Source organism: Phalacrocorax carbo (assembly GCF_963921805.1).
Source record: "Phalacrocorax carbo chromosome 31 unlocalized genomic scaffold, bPhaCar2.1 SUPER_31_unloc_1, whole genome shotgun sequence".
Classification (NCBI taxonomy): domain Eukaryota; kingdom Metazoa; phylum Chordata; class Aves; order Suliformes; family Phalacrocoracidae; genus Phalacrocorax; species Phalacrocorax carbo.
The window spans coordinates 139,671-149,988 of NW_026990239.1; positions in this window are offsets into that span (position 1 = coordinate 139,671).

The window sequence follows — 10,318 nt, forward strand, 5'->3', positions numbered from 1 at the left end:
CCAGGGCCGTGGTGTCACAGCCATGGGCTGGTCACGGTGGCCATGGTGTCCCCAGGGTGTCCCCAGGGCCATGGTGTCACAGCCATGGGGCTGGCTGTGGTGGCCATGGTGTCCCCAGGGTGTCCCCAGGGCCATGGTGTCACAGCCATGGGGCTGGCTGTGGTGGCCATGGTGTCCCCAGGGTGTCCCCAGGGCCATGGTGTCACAGCCATGGGCTGGTCACGGTGGCCATGGTGTCCCCAGGGTGTCCCCAGGTCCGTGGTGTCACAGCCATGGGCTGGTCACGGTGGCCATGGTGTCCCCAGGGTGTCCCCAGGGCCATGGTGTTACAGCCATGGGCTGGCTGTGGTGGCCATGGTGTCCCCAGGGTGTCCCCAGGGCCGTGGTGTCACAGCCGTGGGCTGGTCGTGGTGGCCATGGTGTCCCCAGAGTGTCCCCAGGGCCATGGTGTCACAGCCATGGGGCTGGTCGTGGTGGCCATGGTGTCCCCAGGGTGTCCCCAGGGCCGTGGTGTCACAGCCATGGGGCTGGCTGTGGTGGCCATGGTGTCCCCAGGATGTCCCCAGGGCCGTGGTGTCACAGCCATGGGGCTGGCTGTGGTGGCCATGGTGTCCCCAGGGTGTCCCCAGGGCCATGGTGTCACAGCCATGGGGCTGGCTGTGGTGGCCATGGTGTCCCCAGGGTGTCCCCAGGGCCATGGTGTCACAGCCATGGGCTGGTCGTGGTGGCCATAGTGTCCCCAGGGTGTCCCCAGGGCCATGGTGTCATGGCCATGGGCTGGTCACGGTGGCCATGGTGTCCCCAGGGTGTCCCCAGGGCCATGGTGTTACAATAATCGGCTGGTCACGGTGGCCATGGTGTCCCCAGGGTGTCCCCAGGGCCATGGTGTCAGAGCCATGGGCTGGTCACGGTGGCCATGGTGTCCCCAGGGTGTCCCCAGGGCCGTGGTGTCCCAGCCATGGGCTGGTCACGGTGGCCATGGTGTCCCCAGGGTGTCCCCAGGGCCGTGGTGTCACAGCCATGGGCTGGTCACGGTGGCCATGGTGTCCCCAGGGTGTCCCCAGGGCCATGGTGTCACAGCCATGGGGCTGGCTGTGGTAGCCATGGTGTCCCCAGGGTGTCCCCAGGGCCGTGGTGTCACAGCCATGGGGCTGGCTGTGGTGGCCATGGTGTCCCCAGGGTGTCCCCAGGGCCGTGGTGTCACAGCCATGGGCTGGTCACGGTGGCCATGGTGTCCCCAGGGTGTCCCCAGGGCCGTGGTGTCACAGCCATGGGGCTGGCTGTGGTGGCCATGGTGTCCCCAGGGTGTCCCCAGGGCCATGGTGTCACAGCCATGGGCTGGCTGTGGTGGCCATGGTGTCCCCAGGGTGTCCCCAGGGCCGTGGTGTCACAGCCATGGGCTGGCTGTGGTGGCCATGGTGTCCCCAGGGTGTCCCCAGGGCCATGGTGTCACAGCCATGGGCTGGTCACGGTGGCCATGTTGTCCCCGGGGTGTCCCCAGGGCCGTGGTGTCACAGCCATAGGGCTGGCTGTGGTGGCCATGGTGTCCCCAGGGTGTCCCAAGGGCCGTGGTGTCACAGCCATGGGCTGGTCACGGTGGCCATGGTGTCCCCAGGGTGTCCCCAGGGCCATGGTGTCACAGCCATGGGGCTGGCTGTGGTGGCCATGGTGTCCCCAGGGTGTCCCCAGGGCCATGGTGTCACAGACATGGGGCTGGTCATGGTGGCCATGGTGTCCCCAGGGTGTCCCCAGGGCCATGGTGTCACAGCCATGGGCTGGTCACGGTGGCCATGGTGTCCCCAGGGTGTCCCCAGGGCCGTGGTGTCACAACCATTGGCTGGTCACAGTGGCCATGGTGTCCCCAGGGTGTCCCCAGGGCCATGGTGTCACAGCCATGGGCTGGCTGTGGTAGCCATGGTGTCCCCAGGGTGTCCCCAGGGCCATGGTGTCACAGCCATGGGGCTGGCTGTGGTGGCCATGGTGTCCCCAGGGTGTCCCCAGGGCCATGGTGTCACAGCCATGGGCTGGTCACGGTGGCCATGGTGTCCCCAGGGTGTCCCCAGGGCCATGGTGTCACAGCCATGGGGCTGGCTGTGGTGGCCATGGTGTCCCCAGGGTGTCCCCAGGGCCGTGGTGTCACAGCCATGGGGCTGGCTGTGGTAGCCATGGTGTCCCCAGGGTGTCCCCAGGGCCATGGTGTCACAGCCATGGGCTGGCTGTGGTGGCCATGGTGTCCCCAGGGTGTCCCCAGGGCCATGGTGTTACAGCAATGGGCCGGTCACGGTGGCCATGGTGTCCCCAGGGTGTCCCCATGGCCATGGTGTCACAGCCATGGGCTGGTCACGGTGGCCATGGTGTCCCCAGGGTGTCCCCAGGGCCGTGGTGCCACAGCCATGGGGCTGGCTGTGGTGGCCATGGTGTCCCCAGAGTGTCCCCAGGGCCATGGTGTCACAGCCATGGGCTGGTCACGGTGGCCATGGTGTCCCCAGGGTGTCCCCAGGGCCATGGTGTCACAGCCATGGGCTGGTCACGGTGGCCATGGTGTCCCCAGGGTGTCCCCAGGTCCGTGGTGTCACAGCCATGGGCTGTTCACGGTGGCCATGGTGTCCCCAGGGTGTCCCCAGGGCCATGGTGTTACAGCCATGGGCTGGTCACGGTGGCCATGGTGTCCCCAGGGTGTCCCCAGGGCCATGGTGTCACGGCCATGGGCTGGTCACGGTGGCCATGGTGTCCCCAGGGTGTCCCCAGGGCCGTGGTGTCACAGCCATGGGGCTGGCTGTGGTGGCCATGGTGTCCCCAGGGTGTCCCCAGGGCCATGGTGTCACAGCCATGGGCTGGTCACGGTGGCCAGGGTGTCCCCAGGGTGTCCCCAGGGCCGTGGTGTCACAGCCATGGGGCTGGCTGTGGTGGCCATGGTGTCCCCAGGGTGTCCCCAGGGCCATGGTGTCACAGCCATGGGGCTGGCTGTGGTGGCCATGGTGTCCCCAGGGTGTCCCCAGGGCCATGGTGTCACAGCCATGGGCTGGTCGTGGTGGCCATGGTGTCCCCAGGGTGTCCCCAGGGCCATGGTGTCACGGCCATGGGCTGGTCACGGTGGCCATGGTGTCCCCAGGGTGTCCCCAGGGCCATGGTGTTACAATAATCGGCTGGTCACGGTGGCCATGGTGTCCCCAGGGTGTCCCCAGGGCCATGGTGTCACAACCATGGGCTGGTCACGGTGGCCAGGGTGTCCCCAGGGTGTCCCCAGGGCCGTGGTGTCACAGCGATGGGCTGGTCATGGTGGCCATGGTGTCCCCAGGGTGTCTCCAGGGTGTCCCCAGGGCCGTGGTGTCACAGCCGTGGGCTGGTCACGGTGGCCATGGTGTCCCCAGGGTGTCCCCAGGGCCATGGTGTCACAGCCATGGGGCTGGCTGTGGTAGCCATGGTGTCCCCAGGGTGTCCCCAGGGCCGTGGTGTCACAGCCATGGGGCTGGCTGTGGTGGCCATGGTGTCCCCAGGGTGTCCCCAGGGCCGTGGTGGAACAGCCATGGGCTGGTCACGGTGGCCATGGTGTCCCCAGGGTGTCCCCAGGGCCGTGGTGTCACAGCCATGGGCTGTTCACGGTGGCCATGGTGTCCCCAGGGTGTCCCCAGGGCCGTGGTGTCACAGCCATGGGCTGGTCACGGTGGCCATGGTGTCCCCAGGGTGTCCCCAGGGCCGTGGTGTCACAGCCATGGGGCTGTTCGTGGTGGCCATGGTGTCCCCAGGGTGTCCCCAGGGCCATGGTGTCACAGCCATGGGGCTGGCTGTGGTGGCCATGGTGTCCCCAGGGTGTCCCCAGGGCCATGGTGTCACAGCCATGGGGCTGTTCGTGGTGCCCATGGTGTCCCCAGGGTGTCCCCAGGGCCGTGGTGTCACAGCCATGGGCTGGTCACGGTGGCCATGGTGTTCCCAGGGTGTCCCCAGGGCCGTGGTGTCACAGCCATGGGGCTGGCTGTGGTGGCCATGGTGTCCCCAGGGTGTCCCCAGGGTCATGGTGTCACAGCCATGGGCTGGTCACGGTGGCCATGGTGTCCCCAGGGTGTCCCCAGGGCCGTGGTGTCACAGCCATGGGCTGGTCACGGTGGCCATGGTGTCCCCAGGGTGTCCCCAGGGCCGTGGTGTCACAGCCATGGGCTGGTCACGGTGGCCATGGTGTCCCCAGGGTGTCCCCAGGGCCGTGGTGTCACAGCCATGGGGCTGGCTGTGGTGGCCATGGTGTCCCCAGGGTGTCCCCAGGGCCGTGGTGTCACAGCCATGGGGCTGGCTGTGGTGGCCATGGTGTCCCCAGGGTGTCCCCAGGGCCATGGTGTCACAGCCATGGGGCTGGCTGTGGTGGCCATGGTGTCCCCAGGGTGTCCCCAGGGCCGTGGTGTCACAGCCATGGGGCTGGCTGTGGTGGCCATGGTGTCCCCAGGGTGTCCCCAGGGCCGTGGTGTCACAGCCATGGGGCTGGCTGTGGTGGCCATGGTGTCCCCAGGGTGTCCCCAGGGCCATGGTGTCACAGCCATGGGGCTGGCTGTGGTGGCCATGGTGTCCCCAGGGTGTCCCCAGGGCCATGGTGTCACAGCCATGGGCTGGTCGTGGTGGCCATAGTGTCCCCAGGGTGTCCCCAGGGCCATGGTGTCACAGCCATGGGGCTGGCTGTGGTGGCCATGGTGTCCCCAGGGTGTCCCCAGGGCCATGGTGTTACAATAATCGGCTGGTCACGGTGGCCATGGTGTCCCCAGGGTGTCCCCAGGGCCATGGTGTCACAGCCATGGGCTGGTCACGGTGGCCATGGTGTCCCCAGGGTGTCCCCAGGGCCGTGGTGTCCCAGCCATGGGCTGGTCACGGTGGCCATGGTGTCCCCAGGGTGTCCCCAGGGCCGTGGTGTCACAGCCATGGGCTGGTCACGGTGGCCATGGTGTCCCCAGGGTGTCCCCAGGGCCATGGTGTCACAGCCATGGGTCTGGCTTTGGTAGCCATGGTGTCCCCAGGGTGTCCCCAGGGCCGTGGTGTCACAGCCATGGGGCTGGCTGTGGTGGCCATGGTGTCCCCAGGGTGTCCCCAGGGCCGTGGTGTCACAGCCATGGGCTGGTCACGGTGGCCATGGTGTCCCCAGGGTGTCCCCAGGGCCGTGGTGTCACAGCCGTGGGCTGGTCACGGTGGCCATGGTGTCCCCAGGGTGTCCCCAGGGCCATGGTGTCACAGCCATGGGCTGGCTGTGGTGGCCATGGTGTCCCCAGGGTGTCCCCAGGGCCGTGGTGTCACAGCCATGGGCTGGCTGTGGTGGCCATGGTGTCCCCAGGGTGTCCCCAGGGCCATGGTGTCACAGCCATGGGCTGGTCGTGGTGGCCATGGTGTCCCCAGGGTGTCCCCAGGGCCGTGGTGTCACAGCCATGGGGCTGGCTGTGGTGGCCATGGTGTCCCCAGGGTGTCCCCAGGGCCATGGTGTCACAGCCATGGGCTGGTCACGGTGGCCATGGTGTCCCCAGGGTGTCCCCAGAGCCATGGTCTCACAACCATGGGCTGGTCGTGGTGCCCATGGTGTCCCCAGAGTGTCCCCAGGGCCATGGTGTCACAGCCATGGGGCTGGCTGTGGTGGCCATGGTGTCCCCAGGGTGTCCCCAGGGCCGTGGTGTCACAGCCATGGGGCTGGCTGTGGTGGCCATGGTGTCCCCAGGGTGTCCCCAGGGCCGTGGTGTCACAGCCATGGGGCTGTTCGTGGTGGCCATGGTGTCCCCAGGGTGTCCCCAGGGCCATGGTGTCACAGCCATGGGGCTGGCTGTGGTGGCCATGGTGTCCCCAGGGTGTCCCCAGGGCCATGGTGTCACAGCCATGGGCTGGTCGTGGTGGCCATGGTGTCCCCAGGGTGTCCCCAGGGCCATGGTGTCACGGCCATGGGCTGGTCACGGTGGCCATGGTGTCCCCAGGGTGTCCCCAGGGCCATGGTGTTACAATAATCGGCTGGTCACGGTGGCCATGGTGTCCCCAGGGTGTCCCCAGGGCCATGGTGTCACAGCCATGGGCTGGTCACGGTGGCCATGGTGTCCCCAGGGTGTCCCCAGGGCCATGGTGTCACAGCCATGGGCTGGTCACGGTGGCCATGGTGTCCCCAGGGTGTCCCCAGGGCCGTGGTGTCACAGCCGTGGGCTGGTCACGGTGGCCATGGTGTCCCCAGGGTGTCCCCAGGGCCATGGTGTCACAGCCATGGGGCTGGTCGTGGTGGCCATGGTGTCCCCAGGGTGTCCCCAGGGTCGTGGTGTCACAGCCATGGGGCTGGCTGTGGTGGCCATGGTGTCCCCAGGGTGTCCCCAGGGCCGTGGTGTCACAGCCATGGGCTGGTCACGGTGGCCATGGTGTCCCCAGGGTGTCCCCAGGGCCGTGGTGTCACAGCCATGGGCTGGTCACGGTGGCCATGGTGTCCCCAGGGTGTCCCCAGGGCCATGGTGTCACAGCCATGGGCTGGTCACGGTGGCCATGGTGTCCCCAGGGTGTCCCCAGGGCCGTGGTGTCACAGCCATGGGGCTGTTCGTGGTGGCCATGGTGTCCCCAGGGTGTCCCCAGGGCCATGGTGTCACAGCCATGGGCTGGCTGTGGTGGCCATGGTGTCCCCAGGGTGTCCCCAGGGCCATGGTGTCACAGCCATGGGCTGGTCACGGTGGCCATGGTGTCCCCAGGGTGTCCCCAGGGCCGTGGTGTTACAATAATCGGCTGGTCACGGTGGCCATGGTGTCCCCAGGGTGTCCATAGGGCCGTGGTGTCACAGCCATGGGGCTGGCTGTGGTGGCCATGGTGTCCCCAGGGTGTCCCCAGGGCCATGGTGTCACAGCCATGGGGCTGGCTGTGGTGGCCATGGTGTCCCCAGGGTGTCCCCATGGCCGTGGTGTCACAGCCATGGGTTGGTCACGGTGGCCATGGTGTCCCCAGGGTGTCCCCAGGGCCATGGTGTCACAGCCATGGGCTGGTCACGGTGGCCATGGTGTCCCCAGGGTGTCCCCAGGGCCGTGGTGTCACAGCCATGGGCTGGCTGTGGTGGCCATGGTGTCCCCAGGGTGTCCCCAGGACCATGGTGTCACAGCCATGGGGCTGGCTGTGGTGGCCATGGTGTCCCCAGTGTGTCCTCAGGGCCGTGGTGTCACAGCCATGGGCTGGTCACGGTGGCCATGGTGTCCCCAGGGTGTCCCCAGGGCCATGGTGTCACAGCCATGGGCTGGTCGTGGTGGCGATGGTGTCCCCAGGGTGTCCCCAGGGCCATGGTGTCACAGCCATGGGGCTGGCTGTGGTGGCCATGGTGTCCCCAGGGTGTCCCCAGGGCCATGGTGTCACAGCCATGGGCTGGTCACGGTGGCCATGGTGGCCCCAGGGTGTCCCCAGGGCCGTGGTGTCACAGCCATGGGCTGGTCACGTTGGCCATGGTGTCCCCAGGGTGTCCCCAGGGCCGTGGTGTCACAGCCATGGGGCTGGCTGTGGTGGCCATGGTGTCCCCAGGGTGTCCCCAGGGCCGTGGTGTCACAGCCATGGGCTGGTCACGGTGGCCATGCTGTCCCCAGGGTGTCCCCAGGGCCATGGTGTCACAGCCATGGGGCTGGCTGTGGTGGCCATGGTGTCCCCAGGGTGTCCCCAGGGCCATGGTGTCACAGCCATGGGGCTGGCTGTGGTGGCCATGGTGTCCCCAGGGTGTCCCCAGGGCCATGGTGTCACAGCCATGGGCTGGCTGTGGTGGCCATGGTGTCCCCAGGGTGTCCCCAGGGCCGTGGTGTCACAGCCGTGGGCTGGTCGTGGTGGCCATGGTGTCCCCAGAGTGTCCCCAGGGCCATGGTGTCACAGCCATGGGGCTGGTCGTGGTGGCCATGGTGTCCCCAGGGTGTCCCCAGGGCCGTGGTGTCACAGCCATGGGGCTGGCTGTGGTGGCCATGGTGTCCCCAGGATGTCCCCAGGGCCGTGGTGTCACAGCCATGGGGCTGGCTGTGGTGGCCATGGTGTCCCCAGGGTGTCCCCAGGGCCATGGTGTCACAGCCATGGGGCTGGCTGTGGTGGCCATGGTGTCCCCAGGGTGTCCCCAGGGCCATGGTGTCACAGCCATGGGCTGGTCGTGGTGGCCATAGTGTCCCCAGGGTGTCCCCAGGGCCATGGTGTCACGGCCATGGGCTGGTCACGGTGGCCATGGTGTCCCCAGGGTGTCCCCAGGGCCATGGTGTTACAATAATCGGCTGGTCACGGTGGCCATGGTGTCCCCAGGGTGTCCCCAGGGCCATGGTGTCACAGCCATGGGCTGGTCACGGTGGCCATGGTGTCCCCAGGGTGTCCCCAGGGCCGTGGTGTCCCAGCCATGGGCTGGTCACGGTGGCCATGGTGTCCCCAGGGTGTCCCCAGGGCCGTGGTGTCACAGCCATGGGCTGGTCACGGTGGCCATGGTGTCCCCAGGGTGTCCCCAGGGCCATGGTGTCACAGCCATGGGTCTGGCTTTGGTAGCCATGGTGTCCCCAGGGTGTCCCCAGGGCCGTGGTGTCACAGCCATGGGGCTGGCTGTGGTGGCCATGGTGTCCCCAGGGTGTCCCCAGGGCCGTGGTGTCACAGCCATGGGCTGGTCACGGTGGCCATGGTGTCCCCAGGGTGTCCCCAGGGCCGTGGTGTCACAGCCGTGGGCTGGTCACGGTGGCCATGGTGTCCCCAGGGTGTCCCCAGGGCCATGGTGTTACAGCAATGGGCCGGTCACGGTGGCCATGGTGTCCCCAGGGTGTCCCCAGGGCCGTGGTGTCACAGCCATGGGCTGGCTGTGGTGGCCATGGTGTCCCCAGGGTGTCCCCAGGGCCATGGTGTCACAGCCATGGGCTGGTCGTGGTGGCCATGGTGTCCCCAGGGTGTCCCCAGGGCCGTGGTGTCACAGCCATGGGGCTGGCTGTGGTGGCCATGGTGTCCCCAGGGTGTCCCCAGGGCCATGGTGTCATAGCCATGGGCTGGTCACGGTGGCCATGGTGTCCCCAGGGTGTCCCCAGGGCCATGGTGTCACAGCCATGGGCTGGTCACGGTGGCCATGTTGTCCCCAGGGTGTCCCCAGGGCCGTGGTGTCACAGCCATGGGGCTGGCTGTGGTGGCCATGGTGTCCCCAGGGTGTCCCAAGGGCCGTGGTGTCACAGCCATGGGCTGGCTGTGGTGGCCATGGTGTCCCCAGGGTGTCCCCAGGGCCATGGTGTCACAGCCATGGGGCTGGCTGTGGTGGCCATGGTGTCCCCAGGGTGTCCCCAGGGCCATGGTGTCACAGCCATGGGGCTGGTCATGGTGGCCATGGTGTCCCCAGGGTGTCCCCAGGGCCATGGTGTCACAGCCATGGGCTGGTCACGGTGGCCATGGTGTCCCCAGGGTGTCCCCAGGGCCGTGGTGTCACAACCATTGGCTGGTCACAGTGGCCATGGTGTCCCCAGGGTGTCCCCAGGGCCATGGTGTCACAGCCATGGGCTGGCTGTGGTAGCCATGGTGTCCCCAGGGTGTCCCCAGGGCCATGGTGTCACAGCCATGGGGCTGGCTGTGGTGGCCATGGTGTCCCCAGGGTGTCCCCAGGGCCATGGTGTCACAGCCATGGGCTGGTCACGGTGGCCATGGTGTCCCCAGGGTGTCCCCAGGTCCGTGGTGTCACAGCCATGGGCTGGTCGTGGTGGCCATGGTGTCCCCAGGGTGTCCCCAGGGCCGTGGTGTCACAGCCATGGGGCTGGCTGTGGTAGCCATGGTGTCCCCAGGGTGTCCCCAGGGCCGTGGTGTCACAGCCATGGGGCTGGCTGTGGTGGCCATGGTGTCCCCAGGGTGTCCCCAGGGCCATGGTGTCACAGCCATGGGCTGGTCACGGTGGCCATGGTGTCCCCAGGGTGTCCCCAGGGCCGTGGTGTCACAGCCATGGGCTGTTCACGGTGGCCATGGTGTCCCCAGGGTGTCCCCAGGGCCATGGTGTCACAGCCATGGGTCTGGCTGTGGTGGCCATGGTGTCCCCAGGGTGTCCCCAGGGCCATGGTGTCACAGCCATGGGGCTGGCTGTGGTGGCCATGGTGTCCCCAGGGTGTCCCCAGGGCCATGGTGTCACAGCCATGGGCTGGTCATGGTGGCCATGGTGTCCCCAGGGTGTCCCCAGGGCCATGGTGTCACAGCCATGGGGCTGGCTGTGGTGGCCATGGTGTCCCCAGGGTGTCCCCAGGGCCGTGGTGTCACAGCCATGGGCTGGCTGTGGTGGCCATGGTGTCCCCAGGGTGTCCCCAGGGCCATGGTGTTACAGCAATGGGCCGGTCACGGTGGCCATGGTGTCCCCAGGGTGTCCCCATGGCCATGG